Source organism: Dreissena polymorpha, chromosome 4, assembly GCF_020536995.1.
Source record: "Dreissena polymorpha isolate Duluth1 chromosome 4, UMN_Dpol_1.0, whole genome shotgun sequence".
NCBI lineage: Eukaryota > Metazoa > Mollusca > Bivalvia > Myida > Dreissenidae > Dreissena > Dreissena polymorpha.
In genome coordinates, this window is record NC_068358.1 from 84,011,117 (window position 1) to 84,027,317 (window position 16,201).

Below are 16,201 nucleotides of genomic sequence, written 5' to 3' on the forward strand. Positions count from 1 at the left end.
ATCGAGTTCATGACATGGGAATTTTAATAGCAAACAGAATCGGCCGACTGTTAGGGATTTTCAATCAGTCTTTCATACCACCAATCGGTCTAGGACCGACAAACCGAAAAAATATGATCCCTGGGTGGTAATGTATCATTATCACTACGCCACCGGTGTCTGTGTAAACAAAAAAATCTCCTGCAAAATGTCAGCAAGTGGCTCACCAGCGAAGAAAATTTTCAAGCAAAAAAAGGGCTAATTTCAGACAAAAATAGTCTTAATTTTGCTCAGGACATTTCAGGTGGGGCATGCCCCCGGACCCCCCTAGGTTTGGCGACTAAGTTTTTTTTCCTTAGCGCCAACCTAGCATTGTGTGAATATGTTTTTTGACACTGTGACCTTGGCCTTTGACCTAGTGACCTGAATATCAATAGGGGTCATCTGCCAGTCATGATCAATGTACCTATGAAGTTTCATGATTCTAGCCATAAGCGTTCTTGAGTTATCATCCGGGAAACCATTTTACTATTTAGGGTCACCCCGACCTTGACCTTTGACCTAGTGACCTGCAAATCAAAAGGGGTCATCTGCGAGTCATGAGCCAATCTACCTATCAAGTTTCATGATCCTAGGCCTGCGCGTTCTCGAGTTATCATCCGGAAACCATTTTACTATTTTGGGTCACCGTGACCTTGACCTACTGACCTGAAAATCATTAGGGGTCATCTGCAAGTCATGATCAATCTACCTATAAAGTTCATGATCCTAGGCCTAAGCGTTCTTGAGTGATCATCCGGAAACCATTTTACTATTTCAGGTCACCATGACCTTGACCTTTGACCTAAAAATCAATAGGGGTCATCTGCGAGTCATGATCAATGTACCTATGAAGTTTCATGATCCTAGGCCCAAGCGTTGAGTTATCATCCGGAAACCACCTGGTGTACGGACCGACAGACTGACCGACATGTGCAAAGCAATATACCCCTCTTCTTCGAAGGGGGGGGCATAAAAATAGCAATATATTGGAAATTCAATTTTGTCTAGAAGCCCGGATGACAAAACCCTGTTGTCGGATCAAAAAATTGATTTGCGTTTCGCAATTGTCTCCCGCAAATGTCTCCAGACTTCGCAATGATCAATACACAAATAAACATAAAATTCGAAGCGTTTGGATTGAGAAATGAACAAAATGGTGTTTATTATTTTGAAAAAGCAGCAATAATTAGCATTGTATCGATCTTAGTACCATCAGAATTTACTTTGTTTACCCGTCAGGGTTCGACACTAAGGCACGTCCGACAGACATTGTCTAGTAAGATCGGTGGTCGGGCTAGTAAAACTGTGGGCTAGCTTGTCCGACTGGTCGTACATACAAAATCTATACTGATTCATATAACTATAACTAACCGAAAACCTTTTTCTCTTGATGTGTAAAATAACAATTGTATCCATTATTTACATCAGAACAAAACTAGCGTATATAAATAAACGCGGAGCATTCACATGATTCATCGCTATTTATAGACGCGAAGGAGAGCTTCCCGCAGAAATAGCTTGTTTCCATTGGTTGTCATGAATATTAACCCTTTGCATGCTGGGAAATTTGTAGTCTGCTAAAATGTTGTCTGCTGAATTTTTAAAATTAGCATTTTCATTTTTTTTCAAAGAATACTATCAGAATAGCAAACAGTTTGGATCCAGATGAGACGCCACGTTCTGTGGCGTCTCATCTGGATCCAAACTGTTTGTAAAGACCTTCAAAATTCCTTTCAGCACTGAAAGAGTTAATGATTTTCTACAGTGTCATAGAACTTTACATCATGTTTTTACGACTTCTATCCAAAATCGCTATCGTCGATGTAAACATTTTGGTGACCGCGTAGCAGACGAGAGAATGTAATTTAAAGAATGGCTTTGTTCAAGGTTGGATTTTCGTCCGACAAATAAGTTAATAAAGAAGAATCAGACGGTAAAACTGACACAGATTATGATGGAAGAGGGCCTTGGAGCTGTGGTAGCATGGAGCACAGCGGTCAAGGAGGCTAGAATTTGATAACGTTTAATAAATGTCACCTGCTGTACAGACATCATTTGTTTAACTGGTGATAAACAGTGAAATTATAACAAACAATTTATGTTGTTAAATAGTTTTATATTATTTTTTACTCTGTGCATCAAATAACTTTCTTGTGTTTCACTATTAATTTCTGATGAAACCTGATTAAACAGTTACACAACACAATTCTGTTTATTTGCTATGTCATTAATGGTCTAGTAGACATCAGATTCGGGCTAGTACATTTTAAGAGGAGCTGGTCCGATGGTCTGGCTGTAAAAAAAGTTTATGTCGAACCCTGACCGTGCAAATTTACAATGGAGTGCGCCGAATAATGTTTTGATATCGCAGGAGAGTAAGCGTATGTATTTTCAAGATTTTCAAGTTTTCGCAATGTGGAATTTCATTCCAAGGGTGGTTGAAACCTCTGCCTAAAAACCTTAAACTAATGAAGAGAAGCTTGAAGTACAGAGAAAATAGAAAAGGATAAGAGATAGTTTAGAAGATAGTAGTTTTCTTTTTATAAATGCACAATACATTGTGAATAGTCCGGAAAGTAAGCTGAACTTTATGTCAAATAACATTGTCGGACCACTTGAATCTTGGAGGACCAGTAAATTCTGAAAGCTGGTGGTCCTTTGGGTCAGTACGTAAAAAAGTTAGTGTCAAGCCCTGGTAGAACTCATCAAGGTGCATCTACATATGAAGTTTCAAAGTTGTAGGTGGAAGCACTTTCATTGTAGAGTAAAATGTCAAGGTTTTAGCATGACAACAACACGACGAGCTGGCTATGACAAAACCTCGGGGGTTTTCTCCGAAAACATCGAACTAATAAAAAACTACCACCGAGTAAAAATCTTACAACTTAAGCTTGGATAAATTGGGTTATATTATAGAATTTACAAACAGGCCTTTTTCTGTCTATTCTGGGAAAAAGTACCTGGAAAAATTGGGATTTACCAGTCCCGGTTTCTTCCGAATTGGGAAGAATTTTCATGGACAAAAGCATTGTTTGGGAAATTATTTTTCTTTTTTTTTTCTTATTTATGAAATGTTTTCATACATAGGTATTGCCTAAAAATGCTATTTAAGTATTAAACTCTTTTTTTACCATGCAACAAGCAGCTGCAGCAACAGTCATTGTCCACTGCTAACGTAAGTATGAGTATGATAATAAAACACAGTCTTTGTTACGTTTGAAGTTCAAATGATATACATAGCTTGATATGTCATTAAGTATTTTTTATGAACATTCAGTCGAACGACCTGCATCCAACATATTGTTATTCAAAAATTCAAGTTGCCAAATGTCTGAAGGCAACCATTATTTGAAACACAAAAGTATAGCTAAACATCATAAATGTATAGTATTGAAATGTTAAGAAGCTGCAAAGGGTAGTGACTCTGAATCTGGCAGTGGAAAATGAGTCATATTCTTGGTTAAACCGTTGAGTAGACTGATTGGCGGTAGTATTTCCCCACAAAACATTCAGTTTTTGTGTGTCTTTCAGGTCATTTTTTTGTATTTTACTTCAATAATACTTAGAATTATGCGACATTTTTTAAACTGCGTCAGATTTCTGTATTTTTTACCTTAACTTACTCTTCCGAACCACAGTAACGTTGCAAGTTAAACTAGTCCACATTTATTTACCTCAGGCCATTGATAACGATTCTCAAACAATTTACAGTAATTAATGCGTACACATTGTTATCAATTGTTGTATACATACCTGATAATTCTGAATAATCCAGCACTTCAATATTTAAAAGCTAATTCTGACCGAAAATGACCGTAAATGTGTCTTAAGAAATGCATAGACACAAGCGTCCGTCATTGTTTGTCTGAAGTCTCAAGATCCCAAAATTGCATTATGGAACGCTCGATACTATGACATTTTACGCATTGGCATGTTAAAACACGGTGCCCAAATTATTTAAAACACAGTATCTACTGAGAAACGCATTTTTCGGCTCCATTATTTCGGTTGGAAATTGGGAATTTTTGTTTAGATAATTGCGAAAAAAACATCCATATTTGGCATTGGGAATGGGTCCGACTATCGTACCTGTGAGATAGGCAGAAAAAGGCCTGACAAATGTCCAAGCTACAGTGCTTAAGTTCATTTTGAAATATTTCAAATTAATTTAGCTTTTTTCCAATAGCTTTCTCTGGATTAAACTATTTAAGATGTAAACAAGTTTTAGTGTTGGAAGGGGAAGCTTGGTATTAGTTTATAGCCGTATGGATACATATGGCTGAATGTTACTGCTTCAATATGATTATCATAAAGTCTTTAAAGAAAGCTACAACAATCCATATTCCATTAAATTTTCCTGTACATTTTGCAAAGAAATATTCAACTTAGTCCTTTATAAAGGACACAGAGGGAAAGTTGAGAAAAAAATCGGTTTAAAAATAATACAAGGCATTTCACATGAACAATTCTAGGGAACAGTTAAGCATTTGAAATGTTTGATTCCATTCATAAACCCATGTGGGACAGACAGACACAGTGATTCCAGTATACATTTAGCCCCAATCACTTGTGGTAGGGGAAAGCCATATAAAAAGATTCAGCTTTTAAATGGAGCAAATAATGGTTATAACATGTAATTAACCTTTAGTTTATGACGATTTATTGCAATTTCTCCCCAAAAGTGCTGGTCACATGGTATTTTTCCCCTTTTGAGAGGCTAAGGCTGTATCCCAGGTTTAATTGTTTGTTTGCCCTTTTTATTTCTTTAAACATATACAGGCAAATACATATAGTGCCAGCTGAAATTGAAATTAATAAACTTCTTTAAATGACTTAAGGTCAAGGCTATCTGTCAACAAGAAATACCTTTAGGTGGAATTGTATCCACACAAAATCCACCAAGATCTGCATTCTTTTTTATACTTTCCTCTGCCACCAAGTCTGGATTGGTTCTTTCGTCTTTTCTTCTTTTTGACCGCATCTGTTTATACATACAAGGAAAACCTTCACATTCCTTGGTAGATTTTGATACAAAGAGGAATCTTAAATAATGCATGAGCCACAGTGCAATCTCCAGGGATTTTCTTAAGAACTTTTCTTCCACTTGCACTGGGGGCAAGTCACTATGAACATCTACTTGCCCACAGCGAAAACAGGTTGTCCACTTTCACAATTATGCTTATTAAAATATACTTTAAAAGATAAACATAAGAATGCAATCTGTTTATTTTATATCATGTAATCAAGGACAGGTTTTATCTCCTTTGTGACCCGTCGAAAAATGGTCTTTTCCACTGGAATTTTTTTCCCCTCAGCCGGTAAATTTTTGCCTCAATTTTTGTTTAACCTTCAAATATATAAGTAAACCAGATCCAGTGTAGAAAATAATAAAAATATTGCATAGAACATTAACCAGCTTTCATACAACTTGTTAACAGTACCGGCCAACTTCAAGTGACCCACTTCATTCAGAGGTTGGGGAAGAATGACCCACAAATACAATGTCCCTGAACCAATCTCTCAGTTTAAATTCAGTAATTTGCAGAATAATTTTAAAACTAAACATATAAATAAACTTAAACTAAAGATTATCACCACCAATATCAATGGGTAAACAGCAATAAATACGGCCTGGGGGCAAATACAATGCAATACAGTATATTACCACCTCGTGCACAAAGAATCTGCTAGGCCCGTATTCACCAAACAATTCTTAGACTTAAGTCTAAGAATAAAGAAAATTGATTAGGTCGAGTCCGTCACGTCGAGTCCGTTAAGTCGGTCATGTCGGGTCCACTGTCCGCGTCGAAAAAGAGCATGGCTATCCCAGCAGGCATAGCATCCATCCGATTGGTCGCGAGCCCCATTGGCGGGTTTTTCTTACAAAGTTGTCGTTCGTTTCTTTCAAAGTCCATTCGGAATGGGAATCAGACAACTCGCCCCAAAGAAATCTCACCCCAAGACAATTCGCCCCTGAAATCTGAACAAGCGTGAAATGTTAAACGACGTTTAATTTGACGGCATGCTTTCATTTTCTGTTCAAAGATTTTTTAATCAGACATATTGTATGATAGTTTGGTTTAAATATAGAAGAATAATTGAATGCTTTTGTGTTAGTTATGTTTTGTAAAAGTGTGAGTTGATGAAAATTAATTATGCCGACATGCTTTGATTGTCTGGACACAGATTTATGAGTAAGACATATGGTATCACAGTTTGGCGTGATAAAAGACTACATAAGGTTATTAACAAGCTTAACCAGACAACAATGCTCTTTTTAAAGTAATTGACCACTCGCCAGCTGTCAATCAAAACTCACGTAATAATCAATCAGATTTCGTTTATTGCGGCCACATGGTCCGACAAACAAAGACTTACGGAGTAATGGAATAAGCGTTTTATGAAAACACAACTTAGTGGGCGGAGCGATTGCGTATTTGGCGACTGATCATTTAAGAGGGCTGTCTGTATATAAAGCGGGCAGTTTTCAGTGAATCATATGCCCCAGACCAGACCACGATACTAACCTGGCATATTACAAAAACACATAGGAATGCTGTCTTTGCTTTTATAACCAGAAACACTAACGTGTGCGCTCTCCCTAATACCAAATTTACTATCATCTCAAACTCAGCCCTCTCTTCTTTCATCAAATAAATGACCTATCAAAACTAGTCTGGCCCTTACAACACCACAGTCTCACAAGACACTTAACACAGCAATAAGAAAGAATTTACAAAGAAATTTTCTACCCCCAACGAACTAGTCATCGGCCCAATCAAACAAACATAGTCCCTTTCTTCTATCATCAAATACATGATCTTTCAAAAACTAGCCTGCCCTTCGCAATAACATTCAAACTATATACCAAATAGCAACAGAGAGAGCCCACGTTACCGTAAGATATGACACAAGACAGCAGAACTACACATGTATATAAGTACCGATACTAACACTATGTACTAATATGTCCTCCGCGAGAGACGTTAAACGGGGGTGCAGTGTATCGGTGCTATACACCGGGCACTTAAAAGAACCAGGGGCGCCTCTGGAATCGGGGCGTTTCCTGTATCCTGCTCGAACCCCCACTAACACCTCTCATGGGGCGGAGAGCACAATAACCACACTTGGGTAAATGAAGCTAGAATACGGGACATAAACTATAATACTATGAGTTTTACAAATTAATATAAAACATAAATAAATCATATGATATAACAACGGCATTTTGAGATCATTTATTTACTTTACCTATCCAATTATAATAGCAAATATAACATAACTACAAAATAAATACATCCCAGCTTGATACATGGTCTGGATGTTTGGCAGGTGGGTGGGAAAGAACGATGGTGACTCCGGGTGGGGCTTTGGGGGGCTCCATGGTTGGTTCTTGACTGATCTGTTGTCGCGCGCAGCGAGAGGGTGGATGAGGGTGCTTGTCTCGAGGGTCTTCAGCGGTTGGGTGCTAGGGCCGGGGCCGTATGCGGGCGCGGGGGGGGGGGGGGCTCGGGCTCGCTCGGCGTGGGTGCGCTTGTGCGGGGGCGGCGTGTTCTGCGATCTGGGAACTGCAACGATATACAGCCCTTCACGACTGACCGACGACCGTAAATAACCGACAGACATCTCCTCTTCCGCTCCAGACAAATGCACAACAATCACATACCACATACTATACACAACCATACACAGATCAACATCAAGGGACCCGGAACACATGGGCGTGGCACTCTCATACACATCACCCGTTATGAGTGGGGGGTTGTGAGAGCGTTATGTGTGTGTATTCCGGGTCTTACTTACCGAGTGGTGTTGGTATGTGGGTCGCGTTGAGTGTCTTGTACATAAGTAGTGTGCGGGACACTCGGCGGGATCCGCACCTCATCACCACCTTACGGTAAATAACACATTAAGGTCTCATTGGCCAACGTGCACGAAACTCTCTTTAAAATTAAATTATTTGGCGAATACCCGGGAAGCCGGGGTAAATTTGACCTACTTTGGCTCTAAATTAATCTTTTTCCCCTGAGAGGTCACAGGGGCAGGTCGGGCTACCATAACCTCGTGAAGAGGCCAGTAGGACCTGTAAATAAACTCTGAAACACACACAGTGAATCATAAATTGAACTAATTTATATAAATATTTCAAACATTTGTGCTTCTTAAATGTAGGATACAATAATTTTACTGTGAGAGTAAGTGAGTTTTGTGTTTCTGCAATGGCAGAAGTGGTAAAGTGCATACATTGTGGAAAGACAGTTGGGCAGAGGCAACGTGCTGTTTCTTGCGATGCCTGCGAGCGATGGCAACACTTAGGTTGTGATTCTGGTAAGTGAACTTATAATATAATTATTTGTTATGACTTACATTTTTCAGGTCAGGCATATAATGTTTTCCCATAACTTATGAATCTAAATCATTTGATACTTGCATATTATCGGGTAATCAACCAATGTCCGTTAATTCCGTTGACACATAACAGATACCTGATAACGATAATAAAACATGTCATATAAATGTGGGAAGTCGCTTGACCGTTACCTTTGCGTTATATCATATGGGTAATGTACACCGCTGCTACACCCGATAATTAATTAAGCATTGTTGAAATCCAACATAAAGTGCTGATTACATAGGATTTAAAACAATATGTTTGTACTTTTACCTGAAATAATGAAATATGAATGAATATTATAATATTATGTGCATTTTATATTTATGATAAGAATTTACATCTTAACGTTTTATCTAATTTATACATAGTAAATAATCGTGATTATTTTTAACTAGCTTAACGCCCTTAACAATATTATTTCAGATATAAATTTTTACGTTTCGCACGTCGATTTTGGTATTTTCTTTACGAGTGAAACAATATAGCCAATACAAAATATCCTATTGATTACTCAAACACACTCTTTTACTATATAACATCGTGCATTTTTAACCATGGAATATTTTTAATATGTTATATAAGACTACTTGCTATACTGTCAGTGCGGAAATTGACCTTATTTCTTTATATCCACCTTCACATTTTATTAGCGCCGTCTTTAATTAGGCTATCTCTAATAAAGAACAGATAACTGTGAAATTAATAACAATGTGCAACGGTGATGTGGATACATCCTCGTTTTTAATTTTACATGTACACAACAATTTAGCCATAAATGAAATCAATTATTTTGGCAGTAAATCCAATTTTTCCAGTACAGTAGCCAGGTGCCTGTGTATTTAGCTGATAAGATATATTCACCACAGCAGGTTGCTAATACACAGTGTAGACTTCCCCTGTTTTATTATTGTATTTGTTATTTACCTGATTGGATTAAATGAGTCGCGTTCTGGGAATAATGGGCATAATGCATGTGCGTAAAGTGTCGACCCTAAATTGGATTTTTGCTAAAAAGACACTTCATTTAAACGAAAAATGTCATAAAAGCGGAAAGTGCCGTCCCTGATAATTCGTGCGGATTGTACAGGCTAATCTGGGACGACACTTTAAGCACATGCATTATGCACAGTTTTCTCAGAACACGACTCAAATAAAGTATATTCATTCGGGTCTGCTAGCGTTATGTTAAGGGTCATTTTATTTGAAAAGCTGGGTTTCTGTCATAATTTCCATCGTTTTGCTTGTATACACAATTTGATGAATTTATTGGCGCGATGGAGTATAAAACATGCTGACAGAATAGTATCAGTTTTTAATTATGTGTAATTTAATTCGCATCTTTCGCTTAACTCGAAGTTCAATGTCACGCGCACTTCACAAACATCACGTTTCATTGTATTTATTTTTATAAATTATGTACAAATATTAAATGTTATATACATAATTATGTTTTGTTTATTTACGTAACTAGAAAGAAATAATAAAACATTGCTATATATAAAGCGCTTTACTTTTGCAAAATTCTACAATAAATAAAGACATATCGTATTTTATTAAGTGCACGTGCTTGACATTATAAAATATTAGTATTTTATTGTAAAACAATCGAAATTTGACCTGAGATTTGATGCAAGTCACAATTTATTTAGCGGCCGGTATTCTGCTCTCGGCCGCTGATGGTGTATTGTAGTTTATACAATTATGATAAGAAACTGTAGCAGGCAACAGGCATCAGGTTGATAAGAAGAACTGATGTATTTATTGAACGCGAATAACATCAACAACTAATAATGTTTTGAAATTATAAATTTGCCCATAATAATTGTATAACATTATTCATCAAGCGCAAAGTGCATTAAACGCTCGCCCGCTGTTGGGTATTTTATATTTAGTAACACCTTAATACCATCATTTTTAAACGGAGAACTCTTTTTGTTAAGTGTACGTGCTTGAAGTAATGTTGCTCTTATTTATATAAGACTACTTGCTATACAGCCAGTGTCATGCGAAAATAGATCTTATTTCAGTAAATAACATTACTTCGGCATTGTAAAATTGCGTATTGTATGATTATAATATATAGACATTTATTTAATGTACTGATATCTAAATCAACTTATGATTTTACCGGTATTATGGCATTGAACGCGTGTATAAAAGGCACATATACTATTCTTATTAAATCATATTAATACTTATACTAATTTAAGTCATCACATAATCAGATTGCGCACTGCGTGTAATCAGATTATCACCTTAAAACGATTCCGATGGATTATTAAATCGAGCTTACTATTCAAATCAGTGATTCCTTGTGGTACAATCAAGCATGGGATAATGGCAGACATACCCATGGCACAGTTCATGATTTATTTTATGTAGCTCACAGCCGAGGATCGAACCAATGGTATCTGATATTTTGAAGCGGATATGTTGCCACTAGGCTATACGAGGTTTCAAGAATGAACATGGGTCAGTTACTCTATCGGTATAGAATCTGACGGTGTTTACAACATGATACAGAAGCATAAATATTACGTATCTGAACATCATTCTTTCATGTTAGTTTGAAAAAGTATGTGTATTTCTAGGTCTTTGATGTGCTGATTTAATTTTATTTGTTTACCTTACAGACTCTGGAAAATGGCCCTGAAGCAGATGAGACGAATTCCACACCAGAAACTGAGGAAATGTCAGATAACCGTTCACCAGACTTGAGTTTCGAGAACGAGGCAGATGGTTTGTTGGTTGAAAGCAGTGCATCACTACTAGACGTATCTCTAAGAGTGAGTTGTTTTATCGTTATACAAAATGTTGTTGAATAAAGATAATTTGAAACAAGATGCGTTTGTGAAACACAATGTCCCCCTAAATAATGTTTGACCTTGAAGGATGACCTTGACCCTTCACCACTCAAAATGTGCAGCTCCATGAGATACACATGCATTTCAAATATAAAATTGCTAGCTTCAATATTGCAGAAGTGACATTACATGAGCAATTTTGACCCATATATTTGACCTTTAAGGATGACCTTGACCTTTCACCACTCAAAATGTGCAGCTCCATGAGATACACGTGCATGCCAAATATCAAGTTGCTATCTTTAATATTGCAAGTGTATTCATAAAATAAGCGATTTGGGCCACATATATTTGACCTCTGACCTTGAAGGATGACCTTGACCTTTCACCACTCAAATTGTGCAGCTCCATGAGATACACATGCATGCCAAATATCAAGTTGCTATCTTCAATATTTCAAAAGTATTAATAAAATAAGCGATTTGGGACAAATATGTTTTACCTCTGACCTTGAAGGATGACCTTGACTTTGACCTTTCACCACTCAAAATGTGCAGCTCCATGAGATACACATGCATGCCAAATATCGAGTTGCTATCTTCAATATTGCAAAAGTATTCATAAAATGAGCAATTTAGGCCACATATATTTGACCTCTGACCTTTCACCACTCAAAATGTGCAGCTCCATGAGATACTCATGCATGCCAAATATCAAGTTGCTATATTCAATATAGCAAAAGTTATTGCAAAATGTTTAAGTTGGCGCAAACCAACCAACCAACAGACCAACCAACAGACAGGGCAAAAACAATATGTCCCCCACTTCTATAGTGGGGGACATAAAAAAATATTTGTAGTTCAAGGTCGCGGTGTTGTAGTGGATGAGATATCCGCCTAGCGATCGGGTGTTAGTGGGTTCACTCCTTACTTGGGAAGCATTCTAATTATCTCCTCCATGGACACCAAGTACTGGTTCTTCCCAGGAAACCGACTCGATAATGTCCATGTCTGCCTACCATGCTCGAAAGGGCACTTGGCAGTATAAATAGATAGTTGTTTTTCATGCTCTTCCCATTTTTAAAGAAAAAAACTGAAGAAGTTATCAGTTTGGTGATGCCTTAGTAAAATACAGAAAGACCTATAATCTTTACTTCAAACTGCATTTACTTTGCTTGTAAAAATGTATTTATTTATTTCAGCTCCATGACTATGGAAGGTTTACACCAGTACCCGCCATAATCCGTCATCAGTGTGAACAAGTGCAACCGGAGCTGATTTCTGTGGTTACTCAAACCGACGATACGAGAGTTCCCAGAAGTATATCAACCCAGACTTCTACTGAAACGTCGACAGTTGGGATACAAGTGGATCGGCCTAGCTTCACCTTTGAGGATATAAGGGATGATGACGATAAGGTGTTGTTCTACACTGGTATCCCAACTGCTGGAACTTTTGAGTGTTTATTTGATGAGGTCAGTGTTGGAATGAAAGCAGGGTTAGCACGAAAAACCTGTCCCCGGAAAATAAAGTGTGTTTATAAACTGAAAATAGTCATGCTAATATAAACTGGAAAAGTGGCTCCTTAAAACTAGTACAAATTAAGTTTGATAAGAAGCTGAACAAGTGAACTTTGTGAGAAATTCAGTATACAATTTAACTAGAAGTGTTTGACCATTGCATGTATGTATAAGTAATATACTATGTAATTATGTGAATAATACTTAATTTCACATTTTACAGTCAGCTTTCATTTGTGAAAATAAAATTGTTACTGATTATTATTTTCTTGTCTCATATTCCATACAAACATTTTCAGGCAAAAAAAGAAAATTGTGTTTCTGCGTTTGTGTGTTTGTGCCAATATATTTATACATGTTTTCTTGCTTGAAAGCAGTTTTGTAAGACCAAACAAATTATAAGACTGAAATTCTGATAAATATTGTACTGGATTCAAGTTTACATACATTAATTGACACAGAGCGTTGAAAACACAGATTTCTTTTGTATACCTAAGTAAATGTTTGTCTTTAAGGTTTAGTACTGCTACTGAAGACTTAATCAACAGTTAATTTATAATTGGGAGCAATAAACCCGTCAAGAATTTTTATGCCCCCGAAGGAGGGCATATAGTGATCAGACTGTCTGTCGGTCTGTCCGTCCGTCACACTTTGCGTTTAGGTTTCGAAAAATCCTCATAACTGCTATGTCGCTTTGGATAGCAATTTCATATTTGGCATGCATGTGTATATGGACAAAGCTTTTCCATACGCACACAAATTTTGACCCCTGTGACCTTGACCTTAAACTAAGGGTCCGCGTTTAGGTTTCGAATATGCATTTAGGTTTCGAAAAAAGCTCATAACTTCTATGTCGCTATAGTGATCGGACTGTCTGTCGGTCTGTCCGTCACACTTTGCGTTTAGGTTTCGAAAAATGCTCATAACTTCTATGTCGCTTCAGATAGCATTTTCATATTTGGCATGCATGTGTATATGGTCAAGGCCTTTCCATATGCACACAAACTTTGACCCCTGTGACCTTGACCTTAAACTTAGGGTCCGTGTTTAGGTTTCGAAATATGCATTTAGGTTTGGGAAAATGCTCATAACTTCTATCAAGCGTATATAGGGGGCATAAGTCATCCTATGGTGACAGCTCTTGTTTAAAACCAAGATTTCTGATACAAGTAGCAACACCTGCAGAGTACTTGTCAGATGTAAAGCAGAAGTCATACCAGCAAAGCTTCCAAGGTGTCTATTAACTCAATGGGGTTCTGAAATGATCTATACTTGGACAAAAAGCATTGTGCACAGATTTTTAATAAGATGCAGCTGTTGATACCTCTGTGTTGATTTTCTTAATTTGGTTCATGCTTGCCACTCATTAATTTCATATCATTTTAACATTTTGAAACAGATTATTATCGTAAACCCTTCGGTTTTTCTCCAAACACAGGTAAGGTAATAAGTGATGGATAATAACATAGCAAAAGTTCTTTTTATGATTTATCATTTTAAGAGCAAATCAATTTAGCGGAATAACAATTGACAATCACGTTGTGATGGTATTAATGAACCGTACACAAATCGTTGAAAAGCATTCTACATGTACTACTGTAAAATTCATAATATGAACAGTTGATAAATATTTATACATTCATACACTTTTATGTACAATATTTATATGCTTTGTAGAGCTAAATGACTATTGAAACATAAAAAAGGAGGGACCTCAATGATGTCCTGTACTGTTGTTACTTAAATTATTTTCTGATCTGGCGTTAACTTTTGTTATTTAACCCTATTCCACTTGGAAGCACAGTGAAAACAGCATAAAACCAGAACAGCATGCTAGTAACTCGCAGTCTGTTCAGGTTTTATACTGTTTGCTGCTCATCAGTATTTAAGGGTTGGAAATGAAGCCTTTAAAACTTAAATTTAGTAATAAAGGTACTTTATTACATTTAACTTTTTAAGGAACTACAAAAGCTTGAAAATACATATTTAAGAAGTAAAGGGTTAATCTCTAGAGAAAAGTGAGACATCAAAATTATAAAAACATATTCTAGGAGCAAGGGTAAGCTTGCGAGAAATTCACAATTGTGATCTTAAATTCATATTTGTTACTATTCTTTAAAGATTGCACTCAATTTCTTTTAAATCTTTCAGTCTCTTGTTTCAGTAAAATTACTTCACCAAAATTGGATGCAGTTACACGTAATTTTCTTTCATCTTCCCAAAGTACGTTCTTTCCCTGACCTCTGGTTAATTTTTCAATACTTTGGCATTCAAGTTCATCCATTTGTAGCATATCCATCATTTTCGACATTTTATCCTTCACAGTTTCACTATTCAGATCTACGCTATCACTAAAGTTATATCCAATTTCTATAAACTTTGGTAATTTCACCTCTTCCTTCTCTTCTACAAAGTTCAAAAGCCATCCAGCTGTTGGGTTGCATATTTTCGAGTTTTGAACGGAAACTGTTCTCATTTACAGAAATCGCAAGAAGTTCTTTTCTGGTGTTATTTTCGACTGGCTCTAATTTTGACTCAAAGGTATGTTTCCGAAATGTAAATTCGCTAGACTTTTTAGGCGTTCGCTTTCTTTTCCGGGGATTATTAAATCTGTCCCACACGCATTTTTTTGAGGTTGATCTTAGAGTGCCGTCCTTCTTTTTAGCAGTGAGATCAGAAAGGGCATACATAAATGCACCAATATGGATACATGCTTCTCCGCTCCTGAAAATATATAAACATAATAATTAGACATACTTTCAAACTGCACTTTTTTTTTTGCTCGAGCATCTAAATTTTGATGAAAATTTCCCAGAAACTGGTCCATCCCGAGAATAGCTTGTGACCAGTATATAGATCTATGAAAATGATTGGTATAATGCCGATTCGGGGATCGTAACTACTAGTTCTTCTTGAATGCTCTGAGGGTTTATGAGTACATTCGTACACCTCACAACCCAGAGGGTAAATATAGCTGGGAGTTGGATTATTGCAACTAGGATTGTAACAGAGGCATGTCTCTTGATAAATTATTTATAACCTCGTTTCAATATTGCAAGAACTTATATGAAAAACTGTGTACACTCACCCGGCTGTGCAATTACATTCCGCTGAATGAACCTGTCCAGTGACCTTTGACAGACAGAGCCACACACTGTGATCTGGGTTTTCTTTCACATTTGCACTCGGTAGTGATGGTAATACTTTGCATTTAACAAAACAATGTTCCCATTTGTCACTTATGTCATGGTACAAAATACTGTGTTTATGTCTGTAAACATAATACAATTTTTTGATCTCAATTGTTTTTGTGTGTTCATTTTCAGCACAAAATAATTGTAGATGTCACTATCTATTAATGTAGGAAAGTCCATTAAGTCACTACTCAACGTTTTTAATACATCTGGATGTGGCAGCTTTTCACCGAGTGGCGTAAAAAGTTTTTCTGTTTTCCTTTTTTCA

The 16,201-nt window shown here is 36.8% G+C and overlaps 1 long non-coding RNA gene across 1 annotated transcript; it reads right to left on the reverse strand.

Moving 5' to 3' along the window:
• Nucleotides 1-10,604: 10,604 nt before the first annotated feature.
• Nucleotides 10,605-16,200, reverse strand: LOC127876237 (uncharacterized). Its single transcript, XR_008047749.1, has 3 exons — nucleotides 15,828-16,200; nucleotides 11,584-15,463; nucleotides 10,605-11,456 (listed from the first exon to the last, which is right to left on the reverse strand). It is a non-coding gene; the product is annotated as an uncharacterized LOC127876237 (long non-coding RNA).
• Nucleotide 16,201: the final 1 nt, after the last annotated feature.